Source organism: Prenolepis imparis, unplaced genomic scaffold (genome assembly GCF_030444845.1).
Source record: "Prenolepis imparis isolate NDT839.2.m4 unplaced genomic scaffold, iyPreImpa1.0 SCAF_3, whole genome shotgun sequence".
Classification (NCBI taxonomy): domain Eukaryota; kingdom Metazoa; phylum Arthropoda; class Insecta; order Hymenoptera; family Formicidae; genus Prenolepis; species Prenolepis imparis.
In genome coordinates this window covers 13340506-13363792 of record NW_028141161.1, presented here as the reverse complement: position 1 = coordinate 13363792, position 23287 = coordinate 13340506, and the positions used below count along the sequence as shown (strand labels likewise).

Here is a 23287-nt window from a genome sequence, read left to right as displayed (position 1 = left end):
CATTTATCAATGACTATAAATTTCGGAAATTAAAAGCTATCGTTTCTTCATACGTTTAAACTGTTATTTTATTTCACATATACAATTTGGTTAAAAATATGCTAGTAAAGGATTTTGCAAGTTTGCTATTAAAAATATCGCTTTACGAATTTCTTCTTTAATGACAGACCGCTAAGTTAGAAAGATCGTAGAATAGATTGCAGACAAACCGTGCACCTATCCTGTGGAAACGGAGTTATAAAAATAAATGCCGGGCTGTACAATGGCGCCTTAAAACGGCTATAATTTAATATTCGATGTGAAATTAGATGCGCCGGAAATTCGCTGCCCGCGGCACGGAATCGGATCGCTTACTCGCTAAGTCGGGTTTTATAGCACATTGCTAAATAACTACTCGTTCTAGTATTAATTCCTAGAAATGCAAATCAATATTATTTTGTCGCATCTGCTAGAAATGGAGAGTTTTATAAAAATTTATGATAGCTTAGCTGTTCTTAATTCAATAAATACAGGATGTTTTCCGAATAACACCAGACTTTCTCTACAGACTTTTCGTCTAATCTCTTCAAGGTCGATATTTCTTTAGTGAAACTTTGATCAAATTACAATTTCTCTCTTATCTCTTTTTTTAATTTTTAATTAAAAATATCTCTACAATATTATAAAAGTTTGATTAAAATTATTAAATTTAATTTGTTAAAGAATTAATTTGAATTAATTGCAGAATATAATTATCTATTTACACTTGGATAGATTAATCCGTAAAAAGATTTCTTTTTCTTTAAAAATATTTTCCCCTGTTTTTGTTATTATATTTACAATACAATATTCAAAACTTACATAAGCGTTACCATAAAAAAATATATTCTTGATTTATCCCAAAATGCACGAAAACTTGTGCGTGAATTCGCGAATCTCGCGCCAAAGACGTCGCGCGACCGGATTTCGCGTTAATGCATCTCGCTCCCAAACCTCGATAGTTCCTGGGCGTCAACGGCACGCGCTTGGGTGGGACTGATATCCAGGACCCATTGGGGTCTTACTCTTGCCTTCGATACTTATCGTGTACGCTGGACTGCATATAATTACAATTAAAAGAGATCGGTATCGATAACGAAGACGACCTCCGCGTCCACGTTCCTTCAGGCCCCTCCTTCCCCCCATGATTCTTTCTTCTTCCTCTCTTCCGCTCCTTTCTCCTCTCAACCGCCCGCTCTATCGGGTCTTACGGTGCAGCCGATGCATCTACCTATATGGTTAAGAGGGCCAGATTACGGGGAGGGAAGAATGGTGGCATAATATCCGCTTGAACTTAAGTTATATTCCTCCTCGTGCAGCCGAGATATCGGTGCGGAGGTGGAGTTCGGTTCGAGGGTATGCTAATTCCGGCCTCGGGCCACCACGCAGCCCTTAATAGCCAGCTGAGCAGCTCTTATGCCGGCAACTAGCGCTCGTATATACAGAGAGGCGAGGGCCGGAGAGAGAGTATCTTCGTAGTTATAGAGGCATCCTCCTCGCCGGAGTCTCGTCGGTACCGTCGGCGAGAATCACCGGTTTTTCGGAATGTTAATGTCCCGGCGCGGGGGCGCCCCTATATGGGGCTCACACCACGACGATTAGCGCTCGTACGTGTAATTGGGATAATGTCTTCTCTCCCTTTTTACCTCTCACCTTTCTTCCCTCTCGATGATTACGTATATTCACGCTACGTGCATCATTTTGATCATTTATTTAATTTGAAATGTCATGGAATACTATGATAACACCTCCGTGAAGTAATATTTTATGTCCGATCAAAATTCTACTTTTTATTAAAATAATTTTATTCGTGTTACTTAATCACAATTTTTAGTTAATCAGTATTTACATCTGTATATTTTTGTATTCTATATTATCTCTATAAATTATAAATCTCTATGACTGTCCTTCTTATTATTCGATATATTATATGTAGAAGTCATAAAAAGAAAGATTGGCATATTTTATATTCTTCAGAAAAATTACTTTAATTAAAACTTGATTCCCTAATGTGTGTTTTTAGCCATGCCAAATAATAAATACGTCTCGCTATACAATTGCTTCGACTACTGATTTTTTAAAGAAATTAGATTGCGACGTATATATACCATTATGTCGCATTACATCGCAAAAGTTGCGATTTGTTTGGCTTTTAAGACAAGCTGGTACGTTGTCGTATCGAAAAATACTCGGTTGCTTCCTTCTTTATTGCGGACGGAAGATATTTAAGGATACTGATACAGAGCATCGCGGATTATCATTATCGACGAAGCGGCAGTACGGGAGTACAATTTTCGTGACTATAAATTCACCGTGATACGATAAACACCGATGCGCAACTATTATATCACAAAATTCATTTATTATATAATATATTTATAGCTATATTTAATTAAAAATCTTATTGTAATAATTTTTAAAATAATAATTCAAATGCTATTAATGAGTTTATTTTCCTTTTGATATATTGTTCTTGTTATATTTAGACTATTTATTTCATTTTATTCACAGATTATTGTTGAATACAGCTATACATTTGGAGATATAAATATTGTATTAATCTAATATATAATTTTATAATTCTTTTTTCTACGATCCTCCATCCAAGATGAAATTGTTTCGATAAAAAATTAAATTTTGATCGAATCTAAAATATATATATTACTTCTTAAATGTATATATGTACGCCGTTATATTTTATGACTTTCACCAAATTAATTAAATGATAAAAATGATATTTATAAAATAGTGACTTACTGCGCGAATATAAAAGCAAACAAAAAATTTAAAAATTCTCGATAAAAATAAATAATTACTTTAGTCGTAAAGGCATTGACCTCTTACCATATGTCTTGCAAATTGTGCAACCCTTCATTTTCACCACACAGATCCTTTCGCGAATTTAGCTTGCGAAACATGAAAAATCTTTCTGGTCCATCCACGAGAGGAATTATCGTAGAGGATCATCCGACACCTGTCGGCTCAAAAGCTTCACTTAGCTCCGCGCACATTTTCGGGGGTGGTCATCTCTCACTCTCACGGCAGCGTCGCGGGCACGATCGTTCGATCGATCATTATTTATCGGCTAATTCGTCTCCATTTAGAAAAAACATCTGCCTCGGCATCGAGCGCTTTTGCACCGCCGGCAACGACGGGGCCCAATGGCGAGTAATACTTAGAGAGCGAGCGAACCGACGCCAGCCGACGATTCCTACCTCATAGGCAGATAATCGCCTTTGATTTCTCTCTTCGATTCCTCTCTCCCGCCTCTGCCACCCCCCGCTGCTCTCACCCTCTCTCTCTCTTTTTCTCCGTGCCCTTCTCCGTCCGCGCGCCTCCAACCCTCATCTCCTTCTCCTCTCGAGAATCCGCGCGATCGGAGATCACTCCCTTCTTATATAATTACCTTATTTCCGAATAATTGGCCAATTTATACTCGAGTCCCAGCTGAAAACAATCCGCCTCTCTCGCTCTCCGTCTTTCGCTATTCCGGTCTCGCTCTCGTGTCCTACACCCCGAGCCCGGCCACGGTGTGCCCCATAGGGCCCCGTAGAGCGGTTATTTTATGTATATGGAAGTGTGATTAGATCAGGCCCCGCTCCGCTATGTATATATGTATATATATGTGTGTGTGTATTTGTGTGTGTGTGGGTATGATAATTCTGCCCGTAGGGCCTCATGGGGCAGTCTCCACCCACGCCACGCACACATTATAGCGAGATATTCTCTTTCTTTTTCTCTTCGTTTCCTTATCTTTCTCTTTTACAAGCTTAAGGCTCCTTCTCTTTCCTTCTTCTCTTTCTTCTTACCCGTCGTCTCGCGATTCTGCAATTCAACGTTCTACCGTACAGTGTAACATTGTAATCTTCCCCCGCGCTATGCATTTTTGCGCGCCACCGCGCGCGCTCCGCTCGTTTCGGCCCATTTGGATTCGCGCCCCGTGCGACCTCGAATTAGAGATCACGCAAGTACACCATCGTCTGGATGGATGTCTCGGGTCTCGGGGATTTGGATCATCCCGGGTCTTTCTTGAATTGCAATGCGCTCGTCGCGATTACATCCGATTACAATCCGAATTGGAGATTAAGATTGTCTGCGGCAATACATGTTTTTGAAATTTTGATATATATTATATATTATACAGTTTTTCGTATAAAGAATATTTTATTTTAGAAAGTAAAATAATTGTTTTTAGATGTTACACATGACAAGTGTATCACCATAATCTTTTAAGGCCTATTTAAGGACGCGGGTGCGCGTACAACTTTTTGCATTATTTATTATAATATTGTTAAGTTTAATCTATTTACATAAAAATATAATGTAAGATTTTAATAATAGCAGTAGAAAAAGAGAGAGAAGTTTTTCTATTACTTCGTTAATACTATGTATGAAATAGCATTGTATCCACACGTGTCTCTTTCTAAAGATGCTTTCAGAACAGTACAATACGTTCGTTGTCTGCATCTATGAATTTCTCAAATATGATATGCGCAGGAATTACATCGGCATTAAGTCAGAATTCAATTTATTTTCTAAAAACGTATTTAAAACAAGAAAGTGAAAACGCAAGAATGTTTTTAAAATTATATAAAAGAAAAAGAATTATGTATCTTTGAAATTAGCATTAATTATATCCTTTGTATTCCTTTATTAATTTTATAAATTATTAAATTATTAAATAAATAAATAAATTTATATATCTTTTTTTGAATCAAATTAAATAAAAACATTTTGTCTTGCACATTATTTAAAAAAATATATTCTCTCTTTTATACTTATTAAAAACTGAAACTTATAAAATGATGCATAATATATGTTATATAACTATAATGGCGTAAACACACAACTATACTTATTAATAATCAGATTAGAGTTTTGCGATTATTTAGAAAGAATTGCTTGTAAGATCGTGCGATAGATAATCTAAAAGCCATCGAGCGGTCTTTCTCGAAGAAGAGAGTCTTTTGCGCGATGAGGATCTTAACTCTTGAAAGACGAGGCACGTGATCCCACGTTACACTTCCACAGATCGCGCGGTTCAGCGAGAGGTTGTCGGAGAAGCATTTATGTGCGAGAGAGAGAAAGGGGGAGTAGAGGGTTGAAAAAACAGGACCGATCGAACAACCGAACGCTGGGCGAGAAGCACAGCGAGTATAGCAATTAACTCGATGCTTACGACGATAATTAACGAAAGATCGAATGAGACAGCTGGTCAGCAGAGGAATCGGGTCCCGTCTCTCTCCCTCCTTTCCCCTCTCGTCCATAGTCGCATTTACCTACGTAATTATCGTTATGATGATTATGACCGAGCCCGGCCACGATTATCCTTCGCCACTTTGGTTGGTAACGCGATTTCTTCTCTTTCTCTCACCTTCCCCTCGATACTCACCTCGTAATCTTCGCCGCTTTAATTGTTTAGAGCTTATCGTGATCTAGGGTAGAGAGAAGAGAGAACCTTGTTGACTCTGCTGCGCACGTTATGGCACGATATTCTTTTTTTGCGTCAAACACGCAACAAGTACATTTATCAAGCGCATTTATCCGATGAGGTGGAAGGCGAATAAGAGCCATTTATGCTTTTCATCTTTTATCTATTCACCTATGTAACACACTTATGTAATTTGTTCATAAGTGAAAACGTTCCAGTTTATTTTTCGCCTAATCTTATCGCAATCTGATATGAATAATGTCAGAGTTTGATTAATCACGGATTAACTGCTCGACTTACAACTTTCTGACTACATTAGCCAGCTCTCTCCAATTAGTCAACATTATTATTCGACATTAGTCTATAACTTTTCTAGATGAAACGCCGCTTAAACAACCGTCATGACCCTAATGAATGCATATCTTTCTCATTAGACTGGGAACTTATTGCTTATTTCGTGATTCGCTTTAACACGCGATAAATAGATGTTGGTTACACGACTTGCAACTCGGAGAACCGAAGAAATGATGGTTCACGTCTGTCTAAGAATGTACGAAAGAGACAGAGAATAGGCGAACGCGCGCAATTCTGAAAAATACATTCAACGAGAAGCGCGAACGGAAAATACACGGATCCCATCGTAATTGCTAGGGACCAGTCGACGGACGACCAGGATCGAGAGGGGGGGAAAAGTCGGGTGAAAGTTCAGTTAATTCGATTAGAATCGCCTTGGTGTATATCCGCGGTCAGGATTCGCCGCGAGCGATTCTTTCATCGCAGATATCTACTGCTCGGTGTGCGGATTATATGAGAGGTCGGGGAATCGATGGTACCCTCTTTCCCCGAGGTCGTGCTAGGTAATATCGGACTTCCTGGAGCTGTTGGATGAATCCTGGATAGTCTCGGCCGCGTCGTGCTAGAGATTTCTGGGTCAGACAAATTAATTTCAGAACAATAGACTGCTTTTTTTGATCAATTTTCTTATTTCATGAAATTATGTCTCTATTTTCAATGTCAGTTTATCATTAGAAGACAGACTTTTGATTCTGAACAGATTCATTTTCTAAATTATTAAAATAAGACGATTGTGTGTATATATTTTTAGAATATCTATTTATAGTAAAAGAAAATATACATATAGAGTATTAATACTTTTATAAACATATTATAATTTATAAGTTAAATATGTATCTTATAAATTAATATTAGAAATAAATATTGGAAATTAAAATTATATGTAAAAAATAAAAAAAAAGATTGCACATCTGTTAGAAGTTAAATCGTCTAGTTAAATCGATTTTTTAAGAAACTCACTTTGTAAATAATTAGGAAAAATATTGAATGCAATTGATATTTAAAAGTGTGGAAAGGAAAAATGTTATATTTAAATTGTCTGAAGTGTTTGAATTCTTTTTCAATTTATAATATTTAATCACGAAAGAAGGATTCAAACAATAAATAACTTTGATTTAAAATCTTTGTATATAATATATAATATAAAGGAAAAGACAGGTTTTCGATATTCAAAAGATCGAGCTACTATCAAGAAACTATACAAAATAGCAATTGCGAGCGAAATAGAAGCATCCACAGATCGTTTTCACGCTCTCATGGTGTGATTTATACGCCTATTTTCGAGAGAGCAGCAAAAGCAATTCAATAAAGAAGAATTTCTTGCCCAGGGCTGCTCGCGCACACATGATCGAAGACTATCTTGGTGGGACTACAATTACCGATTGTAACTAGAATCTTTGCATAATGTTTGCGTTAAATAATGTATGGCTTCGCTACAATTGTTGAGATATGGGAGCAATCTATCCTTGTAGCAAAGTTATTACGAGTTCATACCATGTGGATTTATCACGCGGCAAATGAACTACTACGATCCTGAGATTCTTGTTAAGAATAAAGTCTCATCTTCTTCATTCGACATCACACGTCTTAATAAATGGATCTCTTTAGGTACAATGTGAAATCAGGCATTGCTTTAAACGCACACGCGCGCGCGTTGATGATTTTACATGAATAATTGATATTTTTATTGTGTTAAAAAAATATGCACTCATATTTTACAGCTTAATTGAGTATTAAGGTGATAAATAATCAATGCATTCGGATAATTATAATGATATTATTTTATTAAGATGATATTTATATTGATGAGAAATATCAGAATGTAATAAGTTTTTCTTATTATTTTTAATCTAATTATTTAATTAAATATTTATATAATTAATTATTAAAATTTGCAAAATACATACTGTGTAATTAGATTCATAATTTCAAATATAAGAGATAATTATTGAGAAATATCGATCGATGCGAAAAGTAATTAATTAGTTATTCTGTGTTATAATGAATAATGTATCATAATGATTGATAGCATAGTATAGTATATTTGTATAATATATAATATTGCATATTTTATTTTAGAAACGGGAATCAAATTCTACATTTAATTAATAAAATATATTGCATAAATTTATATACAAGTATATTCGAGCAAGTCTTGTTTTAAATTTATAATTATGTTTTTTTTTGTTTGAATATGATATGAGCTTTATTGTTTATAACTTCATCGCTATATAAGCTATACAATTTCGCAGAGTTCTAACATTTGCGCGTACAATTTGAATTGTCTCCGTGTCGAAACGCACGGTTTATTCGTTTAATTTGCACTCGAGAAACTAGATAGGACGAGCCTCTCTCATTCGAAGTGCATCGAACTTTAGGGAAGTCGGCGGTTTTAACGCCAACGATGACATAAACACTCGGCACAGGGGGCATTGCAGGCACGCAGAAAGTTGCCCGTGAAAGAGAGGGCGGCTCGAGGGGGTGGCAGGAAGGCGGGAGGGGGCAGGGAAAAGTGGATAGAGGAGCGAGAGCAAGGTGGTGGACGGGTGGCAGTAGCTCTGAGAGATGACGAAGGAGCTCTGGGCGCGGGGTGGTTCCCCGGATCGATGTGTGTGCCCCCGCCTTCTCTACACTCAGCACCCCCTGCCCCCTCTTACCCATCTACCGCCTCTGGCCGCCCCTGGGGGTAGTTATACAAATTTCCAAGAGTGTCTGCTTCCACCCTCCGTTCCCTCGAACCACCTTTTCCTCCTCATCCTCTCTTCACTCCACGTTCGCCGCTTCGACCTCCCTTCGCCGGGCACCTCTCGCACCAGCTCCCGAGTTTCCATGGCAACCTGGAGGCGGGTCTTTGCATATTATACTCTGTGTGTGACAAGCCGACTCGTTATGTATGCTCGTGTAGGTGTGGGTTATTCTCCCGCGCGCGTTCGGGTCCAAACGTGTGTATGAGCCTGTATATGTGTGCGTGGGCGCTCGTATAGAGGGGGTTGCAAAGGAATCAGCTAGAGGTGTGAGCGGAGGCAGATGAGGAATTGTCACCTCCGACGACGAGGAATGATGAGAAGGGGCGAGGAGAGCCCGGCGGGGTTCCTGGTGTGTAAAAAGTGGGAGCGAGAAGAAATAGAGGGCGCGAAAGGGAACCCGAGGGTGGTGGCCGGGGAGGAACGGAGGAGAGAGAAGAGTGCGGTAGAGGGCAGGGGGACGCCTATGCCGCCTCTTTGTACTTTGCAGGGTTGCTGCAATCTCCCATACCTCGGTGGCCTCCAGCCTCGCGAGTGAACTTACCCCATCGTCGTCGTCGACGAGCCCTGCCACCCACCCGGCGACCCATGCCACCCTCTCGGTGGAAATTCTACGAATCCTGGAATCTCGTATGGAGAAACGAACGAGCTTGAGGGAGAAGGAGAGAAAGAAATAGAGAGTTAGCCCGGTGTGCTGTGATTTTCAACGGGCTCTCTCTCTTTCCTGTTTGGGGCGCCGCGCACACGAATTTTACGGGGATGCCTTTGATTTTTTGAAGGGAATCGGAAGTGACGGTTACGCGGGCAAATATAGGATACGCGTATGCGGATCTCGAGATACTTTTACATTTGGATTTAATTTGGCGCAATTCTGATCGTCATTTTTTTCGCGATTTACTAAATTGTAAATAAGTCATTTGCACGCGTTTTTATCTTGATAAGTCTGATTGCGAATAAATTATATTTTAGCTATTTTCGACTGGAAACGCATATCAATGGCTACTTTTTAATAAAATAAATCAATCAATCCTTGCATTTCTTAGACGATCGGAGCAAATTAAATTTTATGCAAATTAGAATATATTTAAAATTGATGTGAAATATTATATATATATATATATATATATATATATATAAAATTATAATTATATAGATCTTTAGTATTTTTTTTATCTGAGTAAATATTGAATAAAAATGCGTTACTATATCAGGGTTTTTTTAATTCTTCAGTTGAATCGGAAATGATGTAGATTATGTGTAGATGGATGAGCATAACGTGTCGATGGAGAAATGCACGGAATTGCGATTTCAATTTAATCCAATGCGCAGCGTGCCATATCTTCCTGCGAAATCATCGATGTTGCGCGAGAGCGCTCGTGACACGTTATTGATCTCTCGACATGGAAAATAAATTTATTTAGACAATGTCAGGAGAACGTAATATAAATATATATATGAGTTCATAGAATATGTTATATGAAAATGTAGATCCACACAATCTATATTAAAATAATACATAGTTCTAACATTTATATGTACTCGATCTAAATATTACATTTCGTTCAAAAATAATATTTACATTTTAGAAATATAATATCATCTTTATTGTTTCTGAAATAATCAAGATATATTTAGATTTATAATATTTTTAAAACATCTCTCTTATATGTGATTCAGCTACATATAAACTGTAGAAAAATATAAACGTGTATTAAATATCATCAATCTGAGTATAGGAGGAAAAGAAAGAATATCATCTGGCGCACAAAAATTGTCGAGAAAAATATCGAACTACGTTGCAATTCCGAAAGATTATTTTTGATGGTGTACATGTATTTTAGTGAACATGAGCACATTATGCGCGTTCGACGATGTGCGTGTAGAAACGGTATGTCTATGTGGACCATACGCGCGCGCGAGGATATCGCGAAAGAGGGGCGAATTTTTCGGAAGGAGGACGGTTCGCAGGGGGTGACGTGTTTTTCTGGTAGCCAAAGAGGGGAGGGGGGTGTGCGAGCCCCTAATTATAAAATAAAAAAATCAATATCTTACCCCAGAGTCGGGCTAAAAAAATAGGGTGACTACCCCCGTCGTCTTCCATCGCCGTCGTTTTAGTCGTTGCTCCCTGACTGCTCCGGTCGCGGGGCTGATTTTTCCACCCTCCGTACTCTCCTCGTTCCCCTCTCTTCCCCCCGGTTTCCCGCTGCCCCTCGCATTGCCCATTCTTCCTCTCTGTTTCTATTAAGGGTGCAGAGTCTTCCTGGCACACTGTCGGGCGAGGGTGGTGCGCACGGGTGTGCCGCAACGAGGGTGGGAGGGAGGGAGGGTAGTCGGCGAGGCGGCGTATAACGGATAACGGAAGAAACTGCGCGACTTTATTCCGTTGCGCTTATTGCGTTTCCTGAATTTTTATACGCTGCATGCGGCCCATACTTATGGACTTTTAATGCCCTGCTGGCACGTGCGACACGCCCACGCTTTAAGGATCTGTTGCTGGCAGGCAGCGACGCGCTGTTACGCTCGCGAAAATCGGGACGGATATCGTAATTCCGTGGAACGACGATGTCGTTATAATCTTTCAATAATGGTGAGATACCTAAGTTATCACGATAAAAATCCTATAATATGATATATATACTTTAATGCGATATACACATGACAAGTGCTCTTATGCAACTATCTATAATATAAAGCCGAATTATTAAAATCTTTTGACATCTTAAAATAATTATGCATTGATATATAGCAGACTTTTATTTTCATATTGTTTTGTTAAAAATTTAATATAATTATAAAATATTTTTTACTCTATTTTGTATCTTTTTTTGTTACTCTTTTTTTTAACTTCATGTTTTCTTCCATTTATTATACATACATAATATAAAAACAATTAGTGGAAAATAAAATAATTAATATGAAATTGTGTTAATATAATTGAGTGTTAATATAAAATTTGATATCATTTTTAATTAAGAATAATTTTATCATAATTGGAATCTAAATTCTTTAACATTCTTTGAATTTTTATTTTTCAAGATTTATATAGGTTTTCAATCAATTAAATTTTATTTCTACATACATACTTCACACTTATTTTATATTCAACACATTCTCTATCTATATTTTTCTCTATCACAAATTTCCGACAAATTTTTTTATTTTAATATATATATTCTGAGACGATTTAAAGACTATGCTGATTTATGTTAGCTAAAAAATGTTATAAATACTAATTAATATGAATTATTTGGAGAATTTCGAACTTTACAATCATTCTCTCGGTATGCTCGATTTCGCAAGAATCGAAACAACCCCGGGCAGTGCTTGGTGTGCCGACACTCAATCAATAGACACATAAATATCATCTCGGAGGCGAGCCCGTTCGCTTTCCTTCTACCTCCTTTCTCTTTCTCTCTTGCTCTTTTGCATATACGCTTCGCATATATATATATATATATATATATATATATATATATATATACTGTTCGTACGTCACACACGTGCGCGTGTCGATGCTCGCGCCCATCGAGTTTCCGCGATTCCGCCAAGTGTCGATGACGGCGTCGGCATCGAGTCAGTGGTGGTGCTTACGCCACATCGATTTCAGGGATTCGTCGTCGTTTTTGTCTCGCGCGACGACACATTCAAATAAGTAAGGTTCATCCCCGCCGATTCCTTCGCCCGAGGACGGTCGTCTTCCCCTCGCCACCCCTTAGGTCCTTCTTTCGCCTTCACTCGCTTTCCCCCTACGTCGGCACGAGGGATGGGTCGCGACGAGATTAAAAGAAGAATCAATAGCGTCTCTCGTCCCACCCTCCCTCCCCCCGTGGAGGTAGGTGTCCCCTTTCGTCCCGCTATCCCGCGCCGGAACCCCGCAACCTCAAAGGCCCTCGCCATATATTGAAATGCTCTAAGAGAGGACTGCCTCGAAGCCGTCCCACCTCTGTGCTCTTCTGCAACACAACCACCACCTACGTGGGTGGCCGTCGGGTGAGAGGGGTGGCCACCCTTTCGTTTTCGCCCCTTGCCCTCGTTCCCTACGAACACACTCGCTACTCTTTCGGTTCCTCCTGGACAAACATTGTACGAGTGCTTCTTCTTCTTCTTCTTCTTCATCGTCGTCTTCTTCTTCTTTCTAAGTCTATCTCTTCGTCTTCTGGCTCTTTCGTACACATTTCTCTTTTGCTCCGGTGTAGCTTTCGCGAACTCTTTCCTCTTCTATCGCACTAGGACACTCGTCGCGCCCCTTCCTCCCTTCGTCTCTGCTTTCTCGTGCTTCTCATCTTTTCAGACCTTTACGAACCCCGGGGGAGGATGAGGAGCGGGAGGGCGGGCTGCTCGCAGGTTGAGACCGGAGGAATTGTCAATTTCTATCCCCTTCCTTCTTTCTTCTTGCATAGTGAGATAAGGAGATCCTTCACGAATGATTTTCGCGGAAATAGCGCCGGCGAGTCTTTGAATCCATCCTTTTGGATCGACGAGCCGCCGCGAGACTTCACGACGAAATGCACGTCACGTGAAATCACCCCGGAGATTGCTCGGCCATTGTAGCGATAGACGACAAAACGCGTCATATCGTAAATTGCCGGTCGCCCTTGAATAGTGATCGTCGTGCGATCATGCGAAAGACTCTTATTTAGATAGATAAACACAAATACATTTACGTAATTCGCGTGTAATTGTGACCGTATTTTGTGTAAATAAATAAGGGCGAGTAGAGAAAGTGTATCATATATCGTACATTAATTGATTTAAAATAATGTGTATACATTAATCTATTTAATTTATACATGTATATTACATATATATTTTTATTTTATTGCACATTTATATATATATATATATATATATATATATATATATTATTATTTTACATCTATTAATAGTAGATGAAAACTATATATTTTGAGTTCAAGTTTATTTCCTTAAACACATATGAAATAGCTCAAGAGCAAGAAGGAGACGCTTTCCTGCCTTAAATTGTTAGTCGCAATGCATATTAAAGCGAAGATATTTTTTTTTACGAAGTCGGGCGAAGCGCGCGCGTTTCTCTGGGGAATTCGTCCCTCTTCCTCATTCTCATTTCCCAGCACTTTGAATTTGGCACCGCGGAAATTGCCAGCCACATTTTGCGGGCCAGCTCTGACAAGGTGAATATTTTAGTGGCACCCTGTAGGTTGTTGGCTTCACATACATATGCGCGCACACGTGAATCGGTTGGAGATACGCCTCGGTCAACATCGTCGAAAAATGTATTAAAGGCAAACACATGCATCCTAAGGAGGTTGGGCTATCCGCCTCCCTTTTGGACTCCCTCTCGCTCTTCTTTCCATCCCGCGGCACACACGTCTATGTATTCGGGCACTCGGGAGAGGATACTTGCGCCAAGCCTCGTTCCTCTATGTTTTATTTCCTCCTTTAGATACATCCGCCAGTTATCTAAGGTGCACACGCGTGTATGTTCGATCGCCGCGCTCGCGATTGCGGTGAGAATCTATTTCGAAATTACTAGCGACGATGTTGATATCCTTAAAATGTTGTAACAGTAAATTGTGAGGCGAAAATGGGAAACGTTAGGGGAATATATCAACTTATTTTCTTAGAATTTTCTTGGAAACTGTTGAACGTAATATCAGTAATGTATAGAATGTGGTTAGACGCGCGTGTACTGAATAATTGAATACACAATTTAATTTTAAAATTGTTTTGAATGTTCGATAATTTTGATAATTATATCAATAATATAATTATATATTTATAAGCATTTTATAATTTGGATACACATATATCATATATGTTTAGAAGATTAGACTAGATATCTTCATCAAACAAAATTTACGAACATACTTTAAATATATTTATTTAATATTTTACATACATGCTTTAATTAAATATTACATACATATGTATATATGGAAATATTATATTATATTTTTTTTATTAATTAACGAACGAAGAGTATATAAAAACATTCTGATCTTGATTATTATGATAATTTTTTTAATGTGTCTTATCAGTAAAATATTTTAAGCATATTTTTTAAATTTAATTATTGAGTATTTATTTTTAATATAATGTAAGAATAAATCCTTGAAAGCGTTATACAATTTTGTAACGCGGATTTTTTGCTTGAATGCTCAAATGCACTTTTGCATTTTGTTCTACATTTTGCACAATTTTAGCCAGGAACATTAGCCATTTATTTGAATGTACCATCCTATTCAAATAGCATATATATCGCAAATTAGATCTACGACTGCTGCGAGATATTACCCGGGATTATCATTCATATTAATTACGTATGAAACGAGTAACGCGCTCAGACATGAAAGAGAAACCTCCCAACAATTTAGCCGTGTAACAGGAATTATGTGGCGGAACGAGTTATTATTTACTTATTAGACGTTCAGCTCTTTCTCTCTCTTCTTTCGCTTTGCGCGGCTTCTCTCGCTCTCTGTGGGGGTGTGAAAATGAACTAAGGCCGACCTGGTAGAAATTAAAAACGTGACTCCAGCGAACGCGCGGGTAGCTTCATCGCGCGGCTAACGAGAAGATACGACCTCCTGTAAGCGTGTATATAGGTATAGTCATCTCATGTGCTGCAGCGCGTGAAGATGTACGTTTCTTATGTATCGGGTGGCGCGATTCCAAATCGACGATACATACGTCTGCCTGCAAACTGAGTAGTAACGAGGTAGCTGAAATGCAACGTTAAACACTAATGTTTTGATTGTGTTATATCAATATTGAATTTTGCATTACAGAGTATAATCTTTTTTATTACATCGATTTATTTTTTTTTAACATATACACTTTACCTTTCTAAATGATGCTATTGATATTGAAATTTAATGTGCAACAGTAAATTATCGACGAATCTGCTTTAACTTTATATATTGTTTTACAAAATGAAAGCAAATATATATCTATACGCAAAGATCTAAGCAAAGATATTCCACGTTGCAGAAGCTGATAGAAACTGAAGATTTATATTAAAAATATATCTTGTGCAAAGTAATTTTAATTTATATTAAAGAATTCGTATTCGTTGATTGTGTCATTTCTGGCACATTGTATCCGCAACTGTGGAAAACGAATTTAAGACGATTAAAGTTTCTCATAAAATAATTTGGCGAAGATTATTGCAGTGTGATCATAAAGAAAATTAAAAGAAAATTCACTACATAAAAAACATAACTTGAATAAAGTTATGTATCGTAATAGTTCCAGGTAATGTGTCTTAATATCGTCGTGTGACGTAAGCTTTAGATACGTGACATGCTTTATCCGGACCAACAGCGTTAACAAGCTTTTATTTATTGATTTATGACAATAGTAATATGTTGTAAATAATATGTTATAATATCTTATTCTCGATTAATATTTTTTGACAGAAATCAGCTGATAACTGTCAAAAATATTAATCGAGTTTAAAGTATTATATAACCTATTATTTAATACATATTATATTATTTTAATTTTTATAACATTATTTTAAAAATAATTAGTAAATTAACGCTTTAATCATATATGTCATGTAGAGCTTCAATTAATTTTTTTTCAGTAGTAATATAAGACATTAATCAGACGTTTGTGATTGCTCGGTAGATACACTGACAAATTATCCAAATTAATTATTATACAACAAATTAATCATATAACAAATTAATTATTTTTTACAATAATCAAGCTTCAAATACACAAGACATCTCGAAAACATTTCTATGAATACGAGAGAGAAAATATTATTGCGGAGAAAGAGACATTCTTTCTCTCAATGTCTTTTAATCAGCTGATTTTTCTGTCAAAAAATATTAATAAAATTTGCTAATTAAATATTCTAGCTTACCTATTTATATTTATATTGTGTATGTTATAATTTGCTAATTAAATTTTAAAATAATAATATAGTAAAAGTTATAAACTAGTAATACGTTGTAAATAATATGTTATAATACCTTATTCTCGATTAATATATTTTCTTTCTAAAGCTATATCTTTTCGAACGAATCTCCTTCGTGTTTTAATTAATTATTAATATTATAAGTCATGTATATAGTATCGCGCGCGCGCTATTAGCATGAAGTTGCCGATGTTTATAGCTTCGGCCATTACCGAAACGCCGCGAGTATCAGGCAGTTGGAGCTGCGTCCCGCTGTGATTAATTAGTAAGCATAATCGTTAAAAACGATTTCTAACCTTTGTATTGTAATATTTATCAATCGCATATCATAATTTCAACGTTAATATGTAGTCGTAATTGTTCGAAACGCATATTTCGCGAAAAATTGGATGCAAAATCTCTTGCCAACCTAACCCAACTTAATCTGTTTTCGCGCGCGCGAATGCGTTGCGATCCGTGGATATCTATCGTTAATTCTAGCTTACATATTTATATTGTGTATGTTGTAATGCGAAATAATAATATTATTCTAATATATGTATGTATTTTATTTGTTACAGGTAGCATTACGATACACAGTGCGATTCACGCGTCGTGTCGGGAGTGTCGTTTAAAGTATCGCGCGTCGGGAGTGCCATGTAAAATTTCGCGTGTCGGGAGTGCCGTGTAAAGTGTCGGGCGATCGTAATTATTCGTGTTTTCGCGAGTGTCGCGAGTGCTACCATGGACCAAGAGAGGAGGAGGAGGCCTGGGGAGGCATCGGGCGACATCGAGGCAACTGTGAGGTATGTAAAATAAAAAACTTTTTTTTCTAAACTGTATTGTTTATGAGATATTCGACCGTTTCCAGACTTTCAATATATACATATAAATATACACGTACACATGCATATACATAATTTAAATATTTTGTTTTCAGATCAATGTGCTGTGTACTACAACTCTGCTATTGCACGTATCGGTGAGTGAAATTGTTTTTATAACATTTCTATAGCGGTGTGGTTAAATAGAAAAAATATATAAATTCTTCTATTAAATTTACATTGATTTTTATATATTCATTTTTAATTGCTTTAATTTAATATTATTTTTTATGAGGAAAATTATTTTATTTCTGTGACTTCTATTCCTTGGAAGAAAAACTGTACGTTTGGAATAGTAACTATGTAGAATTCGATACAAATTGTTTCGTAGATACTATTGCCACGAGTAACCAGATACTTTAGTACATAATGGCGTAGGTGTACTCGATACGATTGAGTGGAAATGGTTAGGATACGCGGAAACCGTATATAGGTGAATTTATTTCTGCATTTCCTTTCGTCGAGGAGACTTTTCTCTACGTCTTCTCTGTAATTTTGGAATTTGGAGCATAATACAGTTGAAATATACTGTTATATAATCAAAATATTTTCTTCTCATTTGATTCATTAAATTCATCCGCATACAATTTGTACAATCCAATTATTAAGAATAATAATTTACTTTTTAAAGCTTTTAAAGAATTATTTAAGATTGTTTGGATATAATAGGTTCAAAATGATCTGTTCTCTTTATAAAAAAATATCCTTTTGCATATAATTTTGTATCTTTTCTCTAAACTTTTTTTTTCAACTCTAAAAGAAAGAATAGAGTAATTTATGCCGTTCAATGGTTCAATTATTTATTAAACGACAGATTCTCGCCATTCACCAGACTCCCCCGTTTCCTCAACCAGGTGCGTCTTTAAGTGAGATATCGCGGAGGATGTCTTTTTACACTCGCAAATTATGCAAGGTACCACGGGCTGTATCTTTCAGAATGCATAATGCGACAATGGCGCGATAACGCGCGCGCGAAATGAGTCGTCTAGCGTCTTATGCAAATCTTTTCGAGAGGAGCACTTTGTAATGGGCAATAACGTTAACACCTGCTACCTCGTAGAGTGTATCCCGTATAATGGAGAAATGTTTTTATGCACGGCGTGTCGTTAAATTTATATAGAGACACTCGTCACTCTCCTGGCGTGCCGCCATTACGACGCGGATCGGTTGAGTTAAGCGTGATGCAGAAACGTGCAACGAGGTTTGACGAAATGGAAAAGAGCACTGCGTCAAAACGACATTAATATCTTGAGGTTTCGAAATTAGCATAATGCTCGTTCTGAGTCGTTTCGGCTGATTATACGCTCCCCGCTTTTCATGAATATATTATTACTAACTATATACTTAAGATATATATATGTAGTATTTTCACGTATTTATATATCTCATTTATTTGTTACTATATATATCATGTACATTTATGTATACATACAATTTTCGTACTTAATATTTTTTATAAACCAAATTGATATTACAAGATATTATTTTTTTAAATGAATTTAAATGGCTTTTCAGCATTTAATTTATATTTTGATTCGATTATTACATGCAATCACCAACTTATGTGAGTAAGACTATCGCTCTGTCGCATACTAGACTATTCTTATATATTTGTATGTGTAAGAAAACAATTTTTTTGCCTGCGTGATAAGCGATTGAAGAAAAATAAATGTGTTATCTTGTATTGTTGAGCATTCTTTAATTAGCAAGCTGCTACAGATTCTTGCATTTAGATATCGATTTATTATGCATTAGATTGATAATATTCCTCAATTTTAAAGAAAGACAGGTACACACGAGATCAGGATTAGCATACGAAACGACATTGCGAAGGAAAGCGTTTCGTTGCTCCATGGTACAGGGGGACTTGACAGCGTCTACAAGCTTTAGTGCAGGGATATAGTCTCCTCTCATTCCTTTCGCTCCGAAAGGTTACGGGTGGCTGGATGGCGTATATTTTACGTGCCGCCTTTATTTCGATACGATGGGGGTTCGATCCCCGTCCAAACCTAATTTGCGTTCCATCTCGCGAGCAAACACTCTTCGAGAACGAGACGGGCGGATAGCTCGCGAGCGCGACTCTTCTCCATTTCCCTCCCTTTTTCTTACTTCCGTCGTAATTCTTCTCTGACACGGGCTACCCGTGACACTGTTATACATCATAAGCACACAAGAAAGGTGTATCGCGAGCGTTGGGCGTGCTCTTTGAACTGGCTCGAATTTCCCTCAGGGCGTGATCTGGCCGATACGACAGTCACCTTTATTTCTAAAGAAGTGACCAATCTGACATTTATTTATTTGCGCTCGATAGATGAGTTTTGATTTTATATAAAAAAATAAATACCGTGTTTAATATTGTCATATGGTATGAAAGATCACAAAATAATAAATTAATAATCTTAACATTATTACAAATATAAGAGAAAAATCCTGCATATTGAGGAACATAAAGTATAATAATAATAATTTATTGTATATATTTATTGTGATATATAAGTTTAATGCTACCTCTTTTTCTAAATTTCAATGAAATTCAAGTTTTTTTCATTATTCTAATTTTGAAATCAGAAGCTGAAGAATAGCTATTTAAAAAATTGATTTTATTTCGATACAAATATAATTATATAAAGTCTTATTAAAACAAATCTTAGACGAAAAAATATAGTTTATTAGAATAATTCAAATCCATACTTACTGTGTAATAGCTTTCGTTGAAATAAATCTTCCCATCTTGCCAAAAAATGACGAAAGAGTAAAAAGCTTAATTTAATTTCTTTATGAAGGGGGCCAAGCAGTACATTAAAACCATCCTGCTATTCTAGTGAAGCTTAAGGAAACAATAAACACGCAGGAATATTGATTTTTTGATAAACTAGCGTTTAATAGAATACGTCGAGATTCTTTTAGTACAGTCTGGTTTTACTCGTTGGGTTTTTCGAAAGCCAAACGAGTTTGCAATTCAGTGTGCAGGGATTGAAAGACGAAAGGAATGGAATAGATAAAATAGGAGATATATTCAAAACTTGGCAGCTTGATAGCAAAGATGATTATATGTCGAATGCAATTTTTATTAATGCAATCATTCAATCGCAATAATTAAAACGGGAATCTCGCATAATTCAATATAAAAAAATTATTTTTATATAACTGGTTGATATAATATTATTTATGTAAAATATTTTTGCGCAATATGGAACGGATAGAGGATAATCGGCAACATATTTTACCGCGTGAACACCGATCGTGTCGAGAAACGAGTACGAGAATGCGAGCACGAGTCGTGATTGAAAATATGGCAGTCAAGTCGTTGTTGCTGCCGATAAGCGAATTTATCACGCGACATTGGTTCTTCAAGCGAGCGTGTTTCGCGTCTCTATGTAAATTGCGGGTGAACTAATATTTCGCCAGTCGGAAATAGGGTGCCTCGCAAACCGGAAATAAAATGAAATCCAGCGTAATAGAATGGCAGTGCCGCTTGACAGCTCGCGCGTTCGCGACAATATTCGCGGTCGAACGTTGATAAAATTTTCGACAACATTGTCATGTAATTTTGTGAATTTTTTAAAGATAATTCGACAGCTTATATCATAGCTCGAAAGTATTGACAATTTATTTTCTGATTTTTATATCCCGATATTTTTATAATATAAATTTTTTTTCAAAGTCGGATTCATTGAAAGTTATTTTTATGCAAGCTTGACTTATATTATTTATAACTTAAAATCTTATAACGAGAGAATAATATTTAACAAATATATTTAATTAATGATATACCTAGTATTACGTGTATGATAACATTTATAAATTTAATATTAATAATTAAACATTATATTTGTTTAATAGTTAATCCATTCAAGTTTTTAATACACTGAACTGGCAGTTTTACTTAATTTAGACATTATTAATGATAAAAGAAAAAAATTTTCTGTCTTTGTAATTATATGTATATGCATATTATATGAAATATTGGTCATTTATGTTCAGTGCTTCCGTGGCATCTTTCAAACTTATCCTTATCAAAAATTTAAATTAATACATGGAGTATATTTTCTAATAGATAACTTTTAGCAATTGCGAATTTCTTGAACTGAGTTTAAATTGATGTTTTCACAAAAAAGCGAATTTAGCAAGGGAATATGTAACGAAATCATTGAATATCTCGCGAGGGATTTTTTTTTAAGTTACGTTTGATAGAGCGAACACGAAATTAACCCAGACGATATTTGTCGGCTCTGAATAACGAGTTAGGAACCAAGCATTATTTAACATCGTAATCTTCTTCTTCACCCCTCTCATCATTCATCATGTTGCTCTCGTTCTTTAAATGACTTTTCTTGACATGAAGATAATACTTTCGAGACGATGCGTCTGCATATTGATCAGACTGGTCGAAGCCGGAAGATGGGAATTTTTAAGTCTGAAATGGGTTCTGTTCGCATGCAGTGCGCGGGCAATTAATGTTATTAATTAATGTTAAAGCTAGAGGGAAATAGAAGATAGGATAGTGACAGGGTGCAGGAGATAAGGAAAAGGAGAAAGAGAGAGAGTATCGCGTTTGTCTCGCTCGCTGCAAAACTGCGCGCGATGAATTGCGTTGGCTGTGCATAATGTACGCACTCATGAATGAAAATAATGGTATGCATTATATACGCTATACGCACTCTGTCTCTGATTTTAGGGGGGAAGATAAAGAATAGGTTTGGGTAAATTCTGCAATGTCGCAGACTAGTTTGGTGTATATTATATATATATACATATATTATATGTATATATATATTCAATAATATTTAATATCATCGTATCCTTCATCATCATCATTATATTTACTGGTATAATTAATTACTCGCTTAGATATGAAACCTAATAGGAACATGATTGCACCGTGCCCGTTTCTTCCGCACGATGTTGGCACCTACGATTGCGGCTCCGCCGTCTTCATCATCTTCCCGGTTCTTTCCGTTCTCGCATGCACGCGTGTATGTACGTGCGTGTCTCACGCTCGCGTATATCTCTCGCTTCGTGCGTATACAGGTACAACAACCGTGTTCGATGTCATAATCGTCGTAGTCGTAATCGTCATCGTCATCGTCATCGTCGTGATACATCTAGGTGTGCGACGCGTCTCTCTTCATCGTCGTAGAATAGAATCTAAACGCGCGTGCGCGACTTTATGCGTATATGGCACTGTGAGAATGGATATTAATAAATCTGTACACGTAATACAAAATGTGTGCATTGATCTTGGAGCGGTGACCGAGCGGACTTAGCTTTGTCTTTTCTCTCCCCCGCACGATCATCGATCGCGTAAATTCATTACCCTCTGCGCGACGCGACGAGCCAGGTTAAACGGGGGTGGGTTCGATAAAACGAGACCGCGAGGAAACCAGCCGGCTGACTAGAACCAAAGGTGCGAGACGCGGACATATACTTAACATCGAAGATACGGTGAAACACTACAAAACGTATTCATATTCGCAAAAAATAAAAAATGCGCGTTGCGGCAAAATTCGTCTACCTTTTCTCATGTCGAAAAACACGCGCGATGTATCTCTTTTTCTACAAAGAGCGGAACGTCTTGTCAGTCATCTTTACCGTCAACCTGTTGTTTTCTTTTCCCAAGCTGTCTATAACGTATTTTCTCGCGTTCGATCGCCAATCTCTTTGCGCCTCCGCGTTTTACAAAAAGGGCCCAAGCGAGAGGCGCGAAAAGAGGCGCTTATCGTCCGTCATTGTCCATTTAAAAGGGGGGGGGGGGTCTTTCCAAGATGAGAGATTTCACTCGATCTTAATGTCCGATTTCGAATCGCGTGCCGAGCCGCGATGCGTGGCGCCAACATCATCGGGGTTGCCCGGGACGGCGTTTCGGGTGCCCCGCGCCTTCGGTGGGTATGCGGACCCACCAGTGGCTCACGGTGTGCCCTATAGTGAGTACATATAGATATACACATGGCAATCTCTCACAAGAATTAGTCGC

General features: G+C 37.2%; 1 protein-coding gene across 2 annotated transcripts in view; it reads left to right on the top strand.

Moving 5' to 3' along the window:
• Positions 1-23287, top strand: part of LOC145934056 (uncharacterized) — a 137428-nt gene that overhangs the window by 20906 nt on the left and 93235 nt on the right. For both annotated transcript variants that reach the window (XR_014424982.1, XM_083034267.1), the window contains exons 4-5: positions 17011-17235; positions 17370-17411. The gene's annotated coding sequence lies outside the window, so the exon portion shown is untranslated. The remainder of the gene's footprint in view (positions 1-17010; positions 17236-17369; positions 17412-23287) is intronic.